The sequence below is a fragment of the Palaemon carinicauda genome, chromosome 8, assembly GCF_036898095.1.
Source record: "Palaemon carinicauda isolate YSFRI2023 chromosome 8, ASM3689809v2, whole genome shotgun sequence".
NCBI classification, from domain to species: Eukaryota; Metazoa; Arthropoda; class Malacostraca; order Decapoda; family Palaemonidae; genus Palaemon; species Palaemon carinicauda.
The window spans coordinates 132,910,918-132,927,388 of record NC_090732.1 but is presented as its reverse complement, the minus strand read 5'-3'; the positions used below and the strand labels follow the sequence as shown (position 1 = coordinate 132,927,388).

The window sequence follows — 16,471 nt, the reverse complement described above, 5'->3', positions numbered from 1 at the left end:
GCATTGCTGAAACCAGGTAAAGACTCTGTCTCCCAAAGGTTACAGATTAATATCACTGTTATGCATCACATATAAATAATATGAACATTTAATCATGGTACGAACATTATCACCCAACCAAGCAGCCTTTCGACCAAGCCAATTATGCTGCAGTCAGGTTGTGAACTTAACTCAGTATATCGTGGATGGATTTGAGAAGAAACAAATCACTGGGGCAGTCTTTATAGACTTAACAGCTTCATACGATACTGTCAACCACCGGACACTTCATCTAAAAGTAGCCCAAATAATCGAAGTGAATTGACGGTTCTTCGTAAAAATGGACTGCAAGAAAAGCAGGTTCCTCCAGAACGTCTCCCGCAGAGCTCTGTACTGGTTCCCCTTTTGTTTAACATTTGTACAAATGACCAACCATGAGTTTCAGGATATGTGAAGATTCATATACACAGACGACCTATGTACTGCCCCAAATTCCCAATCATTAGATGAGACTTTCAAGAGCTTTATTATCTCTCAGAATATTATAAAAAATGGCACCACAATATCAACAGCAGCAAGACGCAGGTATGTGCCTCTAACTAAACAATCACAAGGCTAACCAGATCATATGGGAATATAAAGAATTAGATACCCACCAATATCCAGTATATCTACTGTAGAAGTTACTCTTGCCATAGGGCTTAGCTTTAAAGAATACATAAACAAATTAAAGAATAAACTATCAACAAGAAACAACCTGCTTAGCAAATTAGTCAACTCCAGCTTGGGAGCATATCCAAAAACCCTTAAATAAACAGCTTTAGCAGTCTGCTATGCTACTGCAGAATACTGTTTACCACTGTGGGAAAGATTATACCACGCAAAGAAAGTGAATCCAGAGCTTAACAAATAATCACTGTCACATTAAAGGCAACACCCCTACCATCTCTTTATAGACAGGCCATTATTGCACCGCCTCAAATTCGACGAGATGCTTTTACCAAAAATGAAAGGGTAAAACACATGAATGATCCAAGGCATCCACTTCATGGACATCAGGCAACAAGACGACGACTAAAATCAAGAAAAATGTTCAAGGCCGTGAAGGGTCTTAAACATCTAAAGCATGCTGCCTACAGATTGATTAAAATGGAGGGAGTGATTGTAATTCAACCAATGAAGCACTAACAAACTCTAGCAAACCCTTAAATTATCTTGTGAAGCATCCCTTAACACAAAGTAGACAACCTTAAATAGACACAGATCCAAGGTCGGGAAAACAGGAGATACACTTCAGAAGTGGGGATATGTCACCAATGCCGATTGCCCTTGTGGTGAATCGCCCCAGACCATGAACCACATCCTCCATTGCTATCCATTGGATACACGATTGGAGCGATTGGATATGATTACCAAAATTTTAAATAATAGATTGCAAAGAGTTGTTGATGGGCCCCATACTGAGTATAAGAATGTGATATATGGTGTTCCTCAGGGTAGTGTTCTTGGCCCATTACTTTTCGTACTATATATACATGACATATGGTTTGGCCTAGAAATGTTCGTAGCATGGGCATATAATGACACTCTCTTTGTATAAATTCCAGCCCCTGAATATAGATCTGGCATTGCTGAAGCCTTTAATTGTGATCTAGCTAAAATTAGTGCCTAGTGCAAATTATGAGGCATGAAGCTGAACCCTAACATAACTCAAAGTATGATTGTAAGTAGGTTAAGAGCAATGGCTCCTGAACATGTGGATCTCGGCATTGGTACTGTTTTCTTAACTCTGCAGACTTAGAAAAATTAGGTCGATTTTTTTTATAGCATATTTACTCTATAGAAACATATTCATTCGGTCTCTTCTTTAATTATAATAACAAAATTTATTTATTGAGAAATCCTTTAAGATCTTTGGTGATGAATCTATTATGAAATATTTTAATTCTTTCACTCTGCCTTGTATCGAGTATTGTTCTCAGCTGCTGAATCTCATCTTAATTTATGGTCTATTATATTTCTTATTCCTGATCAAGATATTAATCTTTGGCATCGTCATGCAGTTAGTTCTTCATGCATCTTGCATAAGTTTGTATAAATTCTGACTATCCTTTGCATTCAGATCTTCCCGGAGAGTACTATCTTATTCGTAATAGTAATTAAATATTTGATTATATTAGTCATTCCTTCTCCATAAGGCTCGATACTACACAGTATTCTAAAAGTTTTATCAAAACTGTGACCAGGTTGTGAAATGATCTTCCTAATCAGCTTAAACTAACAACAAAAGTTTTTAAGTTGAATTGGTTGACATAAGTCTATTTTCATAGTTTATATTATTATTATTATTATTATTATTATTATCATTATTATTATTATTATTATTATTATTATTATTACTAGCCAAGCTACAACCCTAGTTGGAAAAGCAAGATACTATAAGCCCAAGGGCTCCAATAGAGAAAAATAGCCCAGTGAAGAAAGGAAATAAGGAAATAAATAAATGAAGAGAATAAATTAACAATAAATCATTCTAAAAACAGCAACAACGTCAAAACAGATATGTCCTATATAAACTATTAACAACGTCAAAAACAGATATGTCATATATAAACTATAAAAAGACTCATGTACGCCTGGTCAACATAAAAACACTTGCTCCAACTTTGAACTTTTGAAGTGCTACTGATTCAACTATACGATTAGGAAGATCATTCCACAACTTGGTAACAGCTGAAATAAAACTTCTAGAATACTGTGTAGTATTGAGCCTCATGATGGAGAAGGCCTGGCTATTAGAATTAACTGCCTGGCTAGTATTACGAACAGGATACAATTGTCCAGGGATGTAAAGGATGGTCAGAGTTATGAAAAATCTTATGCAAGATCTATTCTAAAGTTGTTACTGTTCATAAATCATTTCATTCTAATTGTCAAATATTTCTCTTGTAGTTTACTTGCTTCCTTATACACTTTACTCGTTGGGCTTTTTTTCCCTGTTAGAGCCCCTGGGCTTATAGCATAATGCTTTTCTAACTAGATGATGATGATGACGATGATAACAATAACATATGCATATAGTGAGAGAGAGAGAGAGAGAGAGAGAGAGAGAGAGAGAGAGAGAGAGAGAGAGAGAGAGAGAGAGAGAGAGAGAGAGAGAGAGAGAGTGTGTGTACGTAGGAAGAGATAAGATATCAGTCATGTGAAGTTTCTGCATAGTTTATCAGAACGCTTCCAGAGCAGTATGGTTCAAAACCTCTTTTCAACTCTATCAGTATTATTACTTGAGTGTGAAGTAGTGGAATCTATCTAAACAATATTTCTATGACGGACTGCCAACGCAAGAGTCCGTGTCACACGAAATGTGTGGCAATCATAAACAAACGAACAAAGGGAGGATCCACCTTTATCACAGACTTGATATAAAAGGCAATAAACGGGGTATTTATATAAAGTGTACAGGACATGACATATATCGACTACTAACGGAAAAGGAATAAGAATTAGTTAAAATGTCTAAATGAATGGGTAGATAAAGGAACTCTACCATCACAGGATTCTCTGGGGACTATGAAGATATATCTAAATGTGATACAAATATTTCATCTCACTGTAAACTGACTGAGAGTATGGATTGCATAGGCACCCATACTTCATGCTGGAATCAAATAATTCTGTGCCACTTACTATAGTCCATTTCTTTTAGCGATGCATATTTGCACCGACTCGCAGCAGTGCCCTTTTAACTCGGAAAAGTTTCCGGATCGCTGATTGGTTGGACGAGATAATTCCAACCAATCAGCGATCACGAAACTTTTCCGAGCTAAAAGGGCACCGCTGCGAGTCGGTGCAAATATGCATCGCTAAAAGAAATGGACTATAGTCACTCTCTTAGAAGGAAGAATGCCCTGTTGCTGTGGAAATTTTATAAGCTAGGCAGTGAAGTCTTGGTAATCACTATACATGTTTAATGGTTCGTCCTACAAATATGTTTACAATTTACATTCATCTTGTGATTCATACTTTCTAAAGCTATGGGTATGGGCTTCATCATGCGCCATTTAATGGTGGAGCCAAGACTCGATTACCGGTGAGATTAACTTATCAATTTGAAGAAAGTATTACATATATATATATATATATATATATATATATATATATATATATATATATATATATATATTATATAAACTACCATGACTATGGGGAGCTAAGATGGGAAGGCAAAGAAACAATGAGCTATTTGAATTAAATGCTCTTATTTCAAAGAAGAGAACTATCCCTCTATTTATAAATGGTAGAAACACTTCTTCAAATTACTATTAATATCTATAAAATAATAATTTTCATCTTCTTGTTGATTAACCATCGCCTCACATTGCCATGTCACATTCCATTTCAACCATCGATGCATTCATCAGATTGAAAACGTTTAACAAATCCAGTTTAGAGATCAATTAATATCAGCAATTATCGCACTCCATGATTATTTAGTATAAATACATTATTGAAGCCCGTGTAATCGCATCAAACAACTATGAACCCAATATCTCAAGGCGGCTCTATTGATAACAATAGTCTAGCAGAAATGAGTTTCTGTTGGCGTAATGTAAGCAGTGACGGAGGTCCTATATCAATACTTCCACACTAAATTATAACAACTTTCCATTTCCAAAGTACCGAAAGGCATATTATAAAGACATACAAGGTGCTACGACAGTTCGTAAACATTAGACTCACCCTTCATATGGTAATAAGAGCTAAATCAACAGAAAGCAATAAACTAATAATGCGCATCTGGGCCATTGACACTGTTCATCAAAACAGACAATTATACATTATTAAATTGGATTCCAAGTCACATAGAAATTCAAGGAAATGATGAAGCAGACGATCTTGCGAAACATTTTCTGCAATAAAATATCTCAATTATAACACAAGTTTGCAAAACCTTGCCAAGTTCACGAGGACAACAATGTTAGGCAAGCCTTCAATGAAGGATCAGTTACTATATTCTTCCATCTTGCAAACGCCTAAATATAATGTTAAAACTTCTAATAATGCATGGCCTTTTCAAGGACACTAATGGACGACAACTGTACACTTGCTGAGCCAAGTTCGAGTAAATTTGTGAACAATTGGTTGACAACCCACTTGATTACTGCGTGATAAATTACCTCAATACAAATCCCTTGAGTGAAAGTATGGACGATATACCAGAAACTCCGAGTGAAATATCCAAGCACATCTTTTGGAATATTCAGGAATTTGTTCATTTTATTTATTCCTACCAACCTGTGGTTCAAAGGAATTCTTCTTGATTTTAGAACTCGGTCTATTATATATCAACAATTTATCACACTCTGCCTCATTTTCATATACCTTACATTTCCTTTTTATCTCTTTTACTTACGCTTCCCTTAAGTCACCAAACGCTAACTATCAACCTAGACAGGTCATTTTATACTCGAGTAAGTTAAATATTATGGCCGTTCCCCGCAGATTTTTTAATTCATTTTCTCCTTCAATAAATTTTCTTTCATTTCCCTTACTAACCATCTTAGATTTAGTCCAAAACTAACTGACTTGTTACTATTCACCTACTAAAACTAATAAAGAATTAATTGTCAGCTGATCTTTAATAACTACGAGTCTGTGCTAACATACACACATCGCTAACCCAAACTAGAACAAACCAACCTCTTTATTTTACTTCTTTAAGATGGCCAGAGAGTTCATTCAACACAAAGCCTCCTATTTCCTTTAAAAACTTACAACTTAAATTTTTGGCAAGCTGTGTCTGCACCCACCTACCTATTTTCTATATGCATTTCGATATAAAAAAAATTCCTTGAACGCTATAAGAGTAATATGGGATTACCGAATTATAAAAAAATTACTTTTTATTTTACTTTTAGTCTGCTTTCTGAGAGGTTTGAATGTTCAAGAGTGGCGGAAATTATCAAAATTGGTACAGATGACCCTTGATAGGTACAGTAGTTATCAAATCCTGATATCAGACACACGTTATATTTCAAGGCAACACCTCCTAATTTGCATAAATCCAAAATGTCTGCCGCCTATATATGTTAAAACACATTAGTCATATCTCAGGTAGTAATTGAAAGATTTCAATTATCTTGGTATGCATTCCAATGTTTTCGGGTATGCCAAATCCATTTTAATGTTGTTATTACCATGAAATACATACATTCATATATACTGTATATGTATATATATATATATATATATATATATATATATATATATATATATATATATATATATATATATATATATATATATATATATATATATAATATATATATATATATATATATATATATATATATATATATATATATATATATATATATATATATATATATATATATATATATATTTAATGGGGCATTGGCAAATAATATAGTTTGTATTTGAAATGTTCTTGTGAGTATAGATATATAAATTTTGTTGCTTTATTTTAATTCAGTTGAGATGTCTGTTCTATTCATGGTGTCAAGAGGAAATAAATTGGTCATTCTGCTGTCCGTGCCAAGCTTAAAGACAGAGGCGCAGTATATGACTCAATTTCAAATGTACTTTCACTATTACCTGAGAATGAAAGCATACCAGTTAATATTCCTAAATCCCTTTTTAAAACACGCAATATTCAAAAAGCATCGATGGATAAATATGCAAAATATCATAAGTCCCATTTGAACAAACTAATTCGAATAAAGCAGACTTATAGTGCAGTTGAAAAAAATCAGCTCCTAAGTCCAGCCAAGACAAGGAAGCAAAATAGTAGTAGTCCTGGTTCTGGTGGTGATACACTAAGGTATTATTATTATTATTTTTTTTTTTTTTTTTTTTTTTTTTTTTTTGGTGGTCTCGGTGATGCTGAGAGTATGCTACATTTTGTCCCTTCTACTGAGTGTGATAAAAATGTCAGGGCATGGGCCTGTTAATCTTGAGGATTCTGATGCGATAAGTAAACTTACAAATGGTGACCTTTTTACGCATGACGCATTATATCACAAGAAATGCATTACTAAATGCTACACTCGCCACAGGTCCTGCCTAAGGAAAAATCGTAGTGAGGGTAAAACCAGTCAGTCTGGGTTGGAAGGTATTGCCCTTGCTGAGACAGTTGCATATGATATTGAAGATGAGAATGATAGGCCATTTACATCACTGAGCTGGCAGAGATGTATAAAATTAGACTGATGGAAGGCATAGTTCCTGAGAGGATATATACAAATCGTTTTCAGGCCAGCATCGTACCACAAATACCTTGGATGACTTAAGGTGGATAACAAGCTTTACATTGCATGTAAAACCGCTATCAGAGAAGTAACTGCTCGTAAGTTTCAACCTGATCAGAATGCATTTAACATGACCTAAAAATCAATTTACACAAAAGAGCATATCTTTGCCACACAACCGAAGTTTGCTTGAGAGTTTACAGTTAATACACAAAAGTCAGTTCCGAACACATAATCAACATTTATTGATAAGGTACTCTATGGCCCTTCTGTTATACGCCACTGTACACGAGAAACTGATGGGAGGAAATTTGCAACCTTTTGTGCATTTCATAAGTGCTGATGTATAATGCTGTTAAGAAAACACCCTACAAAACAGTTACCAACATCAGACATAAAAGTGATAGAAGGATAACTCTTTCAATTTATATTGCATTTAAATTGTAGAGTGGAACAGAACATCGTGAGGAAACCATAAACAAGTTACATAAGCTTGATTTATTCACCTATATATACATATATATATATATATATATATATATATATATATATATATATATATATATATATATATATATATATACATATATACATATATATATACATATATACATATATATATACATATATACATATATGTGTATATATATATATATATATATATATATATATATATATATATATATATATATATATATACATATATATATATATATCAGCCAGAGTGAGATATTTCCAAAAGAATGGCAAATTCTGTAGTCGAAATGTTGGAGGCAGAAGGTGTACTGTGTGGGCCCAACCTGAGATAACATTGATATAAACCCATCTTAACAGTGATGCCATAGATGCCTTGCCTGGTACTGAGTTTTGTCTTACTCAGCTTCCAACTTCTAATAGCACAGGTATTATGAGAAGTGAAGCTGCCAGATGTTTGTCTAACATTTCTCCACTACCACAGTTTTACACAGAAATACAGGAAACAAAAGTTAATGGTAACAACATTACTGTACCAGCTGTGTGTGGTCTGTGTAGACCATCACATACACTGTGTAGAGCATCACATACAATACATTTCAATTAAAGCATAAACTACATTGGCCCAGACTACCAACATAATATTCATGCATGAAATAGTTGATAAATCATCTGTCCTAGCCCAGAGTGAGGTCATGTCGGAAGCATTTCTAGCTCGGATAGCCACCAATTTGCCCTCATCTGAAAATTCTTATTTAAACAAGTCAGTAGAAGAACACTGTATCAGTCATACACGTTACTCATTGAAAAGGGTCATCTCAACCCGGAAGACACTGTGCCTTAAATCGGCCACCATGTAAACAGCCACTTTGTATTACTTCAATGCTTCCCATCTTCCAGGATAAGGCCAGTACTACACCAATCATATACCATGCTATGTGTATTATCAAAGCAGCAACAGACCATTTAAATCCTGGTCAGACTCCAATAATCACTCTAGACTAGTCAGTGTATGCAATTGCTAAAGCCATTCAGTGGAACTCAACTACTCTGATGCATAGGTTACAACACCAGGTCGTGTAGAGGCATTGTTTTGGGGCACACATGTTACTAGGATGCGTCATGCGCATCAAGCAACAGCTTTGGCACTTTCAATCTACAAAGAGAGACATACACAAAGCATCAAGATGAATGACAGTAGAATGGTGATGAACTCTTATCTTTTCATGCATGGTATAAGAAAATGGGAGAAATATCACCTCAATTCAATTACTGGGAGACAATTTTTGACAAGGAGATGCTTCTGCTGTGTTTGTTGTGTTCTGTTCGTGTTGGAGACTTTAAACTGAATATGAAAACATTGGATGAAATTGCAGACCGTGCTTTCATACATGGCCATTATAATTATGTTTGCTGGCTACAGGTACATGTTCGTGATATGTTGAATCTTCAGACGAAGCATCCAGATCTCTACAAGCAGTTTGTGGATGGATACTTCACCATTGCTGATACACAAAATCCATTCTCTATGATTGGATTTGACCAAAACCACGAACAACAAAATAAGAAACGGAAGAGACATAGGAAAGCCTTAATCTGAATGATGAATATGCATTTACAGAGTAGTCTGTGGCTGGACCCGAAGTTGCACGGGTTATCATAGAATTTGAGGCTACAATAGTCAGGCAAAGGATCAAGCATCAAGCAACATGACCCGATTAAATGTTTCCAGCATAGATTTGCAGCAAATACAAAGGCACTTGTTGCAGCATTCCAACATGCAGGGAATCCTTTTGATGAAGACAGTAATGAGATCATTATCCTTGACATCAAAGAGGTAATTTCAGGTGAGACTGCAAAATATATCTTGTGTGCTCATGAAGGAAAAATACAGCATTCAGCTTTCGGTATATATCTCAAGACTCTCCCAAACAGTACCTTTTTATGAGCCCATCAAGATGAAAAAAAATCTTTCTTCTCAGCAGACAAACCAAAGAAAAGTTAATAGAAAACGTGGATAGCACAGAAGATGACATGCACTTACTAGGTCAACTTTCTATCGCAATACAAGCTAGGAAAGCCAACGTTTTACCTCTTGTTTGAATTTGAGAATACTGAGGCAAACCCCATCTTTATCAAAACATGACTGCTTGACAAGTGGAAAAAAGTCTGCTTTGGTACCATGCTTGGTTAGATAATCAACAGTAGACTTTGGTGTGGTTGATTTGAAACTTATTGATGGTACCAGTATGGTGCATTACCTGATACCAGATGGCAATATCGAAAAATTCCATGACTATGCTGAGAAGGTTATTCCTTTCATTTCATAGCATATGGCCACAGCTAAACGTGTTGATGTAATGTGGGATAAATATCTGCCAAACAGTCTAAAAGCAACAACTAGAGACCCCAGAGAACCAACGGTAAGACAGCAACTATCAGGAGACGAGAATGAGAAATGCTAAAGAACTGGAATATTTATCTGCGCAATGACATCAATAAGGTGGACTTAATCAAATATCTACCAGGTGTGATTGCCAAATCAATTGTCATTGAGGAGGGAAGATCATTATAACAACTTGTGGTGAGAATGTCTTCCAAAATTCTAATACCCATGGTTCTATAAATCAAATAGAGTATCCTCTTAATCAATGCAACCATGAAGGGTTTGATACCAGAGTTATACTGCATGCAGCAAATGCAGTTGCACAAGGGCACAAGCGCATTCTTATTATTGCTAATGAAACAGATATTATTGTCTTAGCATTTGGAATGAGCAAAAGGTTCAGATATATTTCTATTCATGATATCTGTATGGATATGCATCCTGCTAAGTCATATGCTCTCCCCGCATTTCATACCCTGACAGGGTCTGACAATACATCCTACTTTTCTGGTACAAGAAAGAATCGACCTATGTAAAATTATACACAAGACCAAATCTCACAACTGCTTTATGTCATCTGATGGATAGGTTACTAACACTCTTCTGAAGACATCTGTGTCATTAAGAGGTTTGTTATTTCTCTGTACTCTGTGACCTGCCCTCTGACTAAGGTAAACAAAGCCCACCAACAGATTTTTGCTCAGTCATCACATACATTTGAGTTCCTGCCACTAACCAAATCAGCCCTGATAGAGCAAGTCTTGCCGAGCCCAGACTCCTGAGAGTGAACTATATCCGAGTCTGATTGGGTGCCCTTCTGGACTCCCCTCTCTGAAGCATCAAAGCACTGGAGGAGCTGGTCAGTTGAATTGTATTAAAAGTTGTGTAGAAGGAAATTGTAATGGACAACCAGATCGTACATAAAAGTAAACTACCAAATAAATCCAGACATCAACTGATATGCAGATGTATTATTCTACATCATTAAGAATTATGTTCAGTTTAGAATATTCAATATGAACAATGTAGCTTTCTGTTTGGATTACATTAGCTATCACGTGTATATTTTTTTCTCAACACTGTCAAGTCACACTTGGTGTGCAATGTCATATGTATTACAACATTTTTCAGCAGTGAAGTCAAATTAAGCTTAACATAAAATTCTTTATTATCTTTATAAATCAAATCATGATATTTTTTTTCTATGAATGAAATCTCAAATCTCAGAAATAGTTTTTTTAGTATGTATATTCCAAAAATATGACATTTTTAAAAGACCATAAACATTTGATATTGACAAATATCTCATGAAATTGGCCCAGCGTGATGTTCTTAACCCCTCCAATAGATTGGCCATACCCAAACCTATCAGAATTCATACCTACATCATTGAAATTTGTCAATTATTAACTACAGTATGATGATAATGTATTTCAATTCATATCTACTCGTATCTATCTATCTATCTAGGTGCCATGCCCTCGACGTGGACTGTCAATTACCTTCACCTCTATAAATTGCCCAACTGTTATATTCTCACTTACATCCTCTGGTAAGAGTCCAAAAACATTTTCCTTTGCCAGCCTCTTGCTCTTTTCTCCTCTATCTTTCCATTAAAGCACAAAACTTCATCTTTTCTCTTCTTACTACATGTCCCAGGAATTCCATCTGCGTCTTCCTTATCAATTTTAGAAGTGATCTCTACTGATTCATTCTTCTCAATATCTCCCCATTTGTTACTCTCTCAGTCCATGGGATCTTCAAAAATCTTTTGTAAAACCATACTTCAGCAGTATTCATTATATTCTTCAAGTTCTTGTTTAATGTACACGTCTCTGAGCCATAAGTAAGGGTGGACCATAGAAAGGCTTTCAGTACTCTAACTCTTGTCTGAATCCCTATGCTGTTGTTTGTCAATAGGGTTTTCTGATGGTTGAAGGCCTTTTCTGGTAATGGTATATTTTTTTTCTATTTCTTTATTACATCTTGCATTGTGTGTTGTCATGATGCCTAGATATACAAAGTCATTTGTTTGTTTTATTGTTGCTCCGTCCATTATGATGTTGCAATTTGGAGGTTCCAGGTTTTTAATGCAACAACTACTACTGTTTTCTTTATGGTGATTTCTAGTCCCGTTCTCACTCTCGCTTTTTACTGTGCCAGGAAGTGTTTGCTGTTTCTCCTTTGAATCAGCTATTATCAGTGTCATCTGCAAATCTAATATTATTTACATTGTCTCCTCAAGCTCTTATTCCTTCAATTCCTGATATACTTCCCATTATGATTTCTCCATACATTGAGGAGAAGCTTGGTGACATTACACACCCCTCCCTTACTCCTTATTTTATTTCTATCCATGGCGTTAAATGATTCTCTTTGTTAACTGTAGCTCCCTAACTCGAAAAAAAGTTGGTGATTAGGTAAATGTCCTTGCCGTCAATATTTAAGCTCTTTTAAGATGTCTATAGGTTGGGAGTGCTTAACTTTATGAAATGCCTTTTCATAGTCACACATAAAAACTTCTTTCTGTACCTCTATTAACCTCTCTGTTAACATGCGCATGTTGAATATTGCATTTCTGGTACCTTTCTTTTCTGTAAATCTACACTGTTCTTCTGCAACTTCGGGTTTTATTTTATGCTTTACTTTATTTAATTCTAAGTATTGCGTCATTAACCTGATGATCCTGTGTCAACTGTACTCTACGGCATTGGGTTTCGTGGGGATAGCAATGAAAATGGATCTGTATATCTCTGTTGGGATGTATCCTGTTATATATTTTATTTTCCAATTCTACATTTTTTCTTAGTCCAAACCTCCCACTTTCCAGCAGCATTTCTATTATTACATCTTTATGGTCAGAGCTTTTGCCTTTCTTTGACTTTTTCGTACCGGTGGAGGCCATTTTGGATTTATGCTAAATAGGTGGTGTCATCAAATGCGAAAATTTGTATCCGATATCAGGATTTATTAATTACCTACCAAAGGTCATCTGTACCAAATTTGGGATTTTCTGGCAAATTCTGACTCTAAGACAGCAGACTATTTATAAAGTTTTTGTATTTCATATAAGAAAATATTTTCTGGAATTATTTTGAGCCCATAAAAACACCTGAAATTATCTGATATGAAAACTATACAAACTTTATAAGACGTACAACTATACTAATTTTACAACTACTTTACGGAGCTTATAAATTATTCCTAAACCCGAAACAGGATTATCCACAAAAACGTTTCTAAGATTTATTACTAAAATATCAAAATAACTATTTCTTTATGTATTAATAAAAATGGGGCAAATTGGGAACCACGTCTCAATCTGAGACATATCATTCGTGACAGATGTTTGAGTTTCCTCAGCGTCGCTACTTCATGCACTCAAACTTAAAATACAGAAGCATTTTTCCATTAGTGATGGAGTTTACGGCAATCTCTAGGCTTAAAGTGCTTCCAGTGATGACTTGGCACAAAATAATCCTTATCATTTTAAAGGGGAAAAACAGCGCCTTTCGAGGAGAAGAATTCCAATAAACAAGGATTACTATTTTCAAAGGGGAAGAACAAAAGATCTGAAGAAAATCCTCCACAAAAGCCAGGGTGAACATTACGTATTTGGACTCGACATCGCCAGCTTTTCTTATAGTAACCTATTCAGTCTATACATTACTGAACAACTGACCAGTAAAACTGCGAATTTGCTCTAGTTTGCGAAATATCTTCATCAATTAGTCACTAACGTGATTATGTGATAAATTTTTGGTATTCTTCATTAGTAATGAGATATATATATTATTTTTTGTCTCTGCTATAGATTTTTTCTGACATATAGACCTTTAATTCAGTAAATATTTAGTAAACATTTAAATGCACTTTTAGCTCTCGTCATTACATGGAGGAAAATACTTTGGATTTGCTTGTTAATTGAAAATGATATACAATTTGTCTTGGAAAATTGATTGGAAAAAGAGAAAGATTACCTTATCTTTGTTTCTTTTGATTTCTCAATTCTTCTCTAATCCTGTAAGTCTTGCGTGAAATTCTTCTTCTTTTGAGGATTTCTTGAACAACTTGTTCGTCAGTGTTAATAATGTTGACAAATTAAAATAAATACTTAACTCAATTAAGAATACCTCGAGGTATAAGAGACCTTCAAATCGCTAACCAGCATACCAAATAACCCTCCTGCCGTTTGTTCTACGGTTCTTCCTCCTCAAAGGCGAAAATAACCTCCATACATAAGAAAAATAAACGTCTTCTTTGTTAAAGAGTAGAATAGATATCCATTGTAGGGATTGAAGTCTTCTCCCTCATATGCCCAAATAAAGGAGAATGATACATGGTATTGCCAGACCTATCGACGCCAACGATTACTTGACTAGATTTATTGAACCTCTTGGTAACAGACGGGAGTCTTAGAGCCCTATTCACCATGCTTAAAACCTCTTCAAAATAATGTAGAAGGATTTAAAGGATTCAAAAAGCCTAGTAAATTTAAAAAAAAAAAAAAAAAATATTATCAAACAAAGTATATAACCCTACCTTAAAGCATTTGCTAGAATACAATGCCCAAGTTTTATATATATATATATATATATATATATATATATATATATATATATATATATATATATATATATATATATATGTATGTGTATATATATTATATATATATATATATATATATATATATATATATATATATATATATATATATATATATATATATATAATCATCATCTCCTACGTCTATTGACGCAAAGGGTTTCGGTTAGATTTCCCCAGTCGTCTTTATCTTAGGCTTTTAAATAAATACTTCTCCATTCATCAACTTTGATTGATTTGATGCCAGAAAAGAAATCAATCAATCACTTCACGCTTCATAGTTGTCAGCCACAGAGGCCTGGCTCTTCCAACTCTTCTAGCACCTTGTGGAGCCCAGTTGTAAGTTTGGTGAACTAATCTCTCTTGGGGAGTGCAAAGAGCATGACTAAACAATCACCATTTACCCCTCACCATGATCTCATCCACATATGGCACTCGAGTAATCTCCCTTATAGCTTCTTTCTAATCCTGTCCTGCCATTTAACTCCAAATATTCTTCTGAGGGCTTTGTTCCCAAATCTATAAAATAAACTGATATATAGCTTACTATTATATGTAATTTCAGGCAATTTGATTTCTAAATTTTACTTAACCTAGCCATTGTCTGATTTGCTTTTTTTTATTCTTTTATTAAACTCAAATTCTAAAGTAGTACAGCGGCATAGCAGACCAATTGTTCAAATTGGTCTAAAAGCACCAAAATTGGCACACATGTAGATTAATATATTCTAAACATTTTTGGATATGGAGGCATTCAAGATTAGCCCTTAGGAAGATATGGCGGCCATTGTTCAAAATGGCCACCATTTAACATTAGCGTCATTACATAGACTTCATTATGTGTCGTTAGTTTGGTGCTAGATGGGCCAAAATTCCCTTTTTTTACATCAGAATTAACATCAATAAATGTTTAACAGATATTTAGATGAATCTTCTCAAAAATGGCCCCCAAACTGGCCGCCATTTTGTGGAAAAAGTGGACATTTGATGAAGATTTCAATACTCAATGACATAATACCTCTAATAACCAGTACCTGATTTCAGGAACACACTTTAATTGCTCAAGTTGCTTTTTTATTTCAAATTGCTGGCAAAATTGCTAGTCAAAATAATACACAGAGTACGGGAAGTTTACAGTATGGTCAGATTGTAGTTATATAGTCGACCAAAAGCCCAGTCTCTAGGCACAGTACTTGTGTAATCCTGCAGTACATACATGTAATACAATAACGTAGATTTTGCCACACTATGTTAATTATGATTCCGAACTTTTCAAATCTGGTCACCAGAATTATGAATGTCTACAGATCATAATGTTGGTTAGCAAGTTTTCTGTCCCAATCTACTGGCATTCGCCTTCACAGAAACATAGACCAGTGCATTGCAGTGAAGCGTTCTTGCACTTGCAGCGGTTTTTGCAGCCTTTCTTGCATCCGCAAGACACCAGCTCATAGCAGGCCTTGGATGCCTCAGGGAGTGTGGTCCAGAGTGGTGTGTAGAGCCCATCATCACTCCGATGCCAGCCCCAGTCTGTTGGTGGAGGGAGCACGGGCGTTGGTACCAATGCCTGGCCCCAGACATGACCACCCTGAAGGGCAGATCTCTTCACATGCTGCTCCAGAGCAGCGTAGGTTGGCGGGATGTTCTGAACAGAGTTCGTCTTTGCAAAGAGCTGCTTTCTCGCCATGTTGACGTCCTTGCATTTGCTTGTGCGGTCATACAGGAGTATGACAAACCTCTCGATGACATGCATTGTATC

The 16,471-nt window shown here is 35.2% G+C and overlaps 1 long non-coding RNA gene across 1 annotated transcript in view; it reads right to left on the bottom strand.

Moving 5' to 3' along the window:
* Positions 1 to 16,471, bottom strand: part of LOC137644989 (uncharacterized) — a 330,813-nt gene that overhangs the window by 127,120 nt on the left and 187,222 nt on the right. The gene's annotated exons all lie outside the window — the stretch shown is intronic.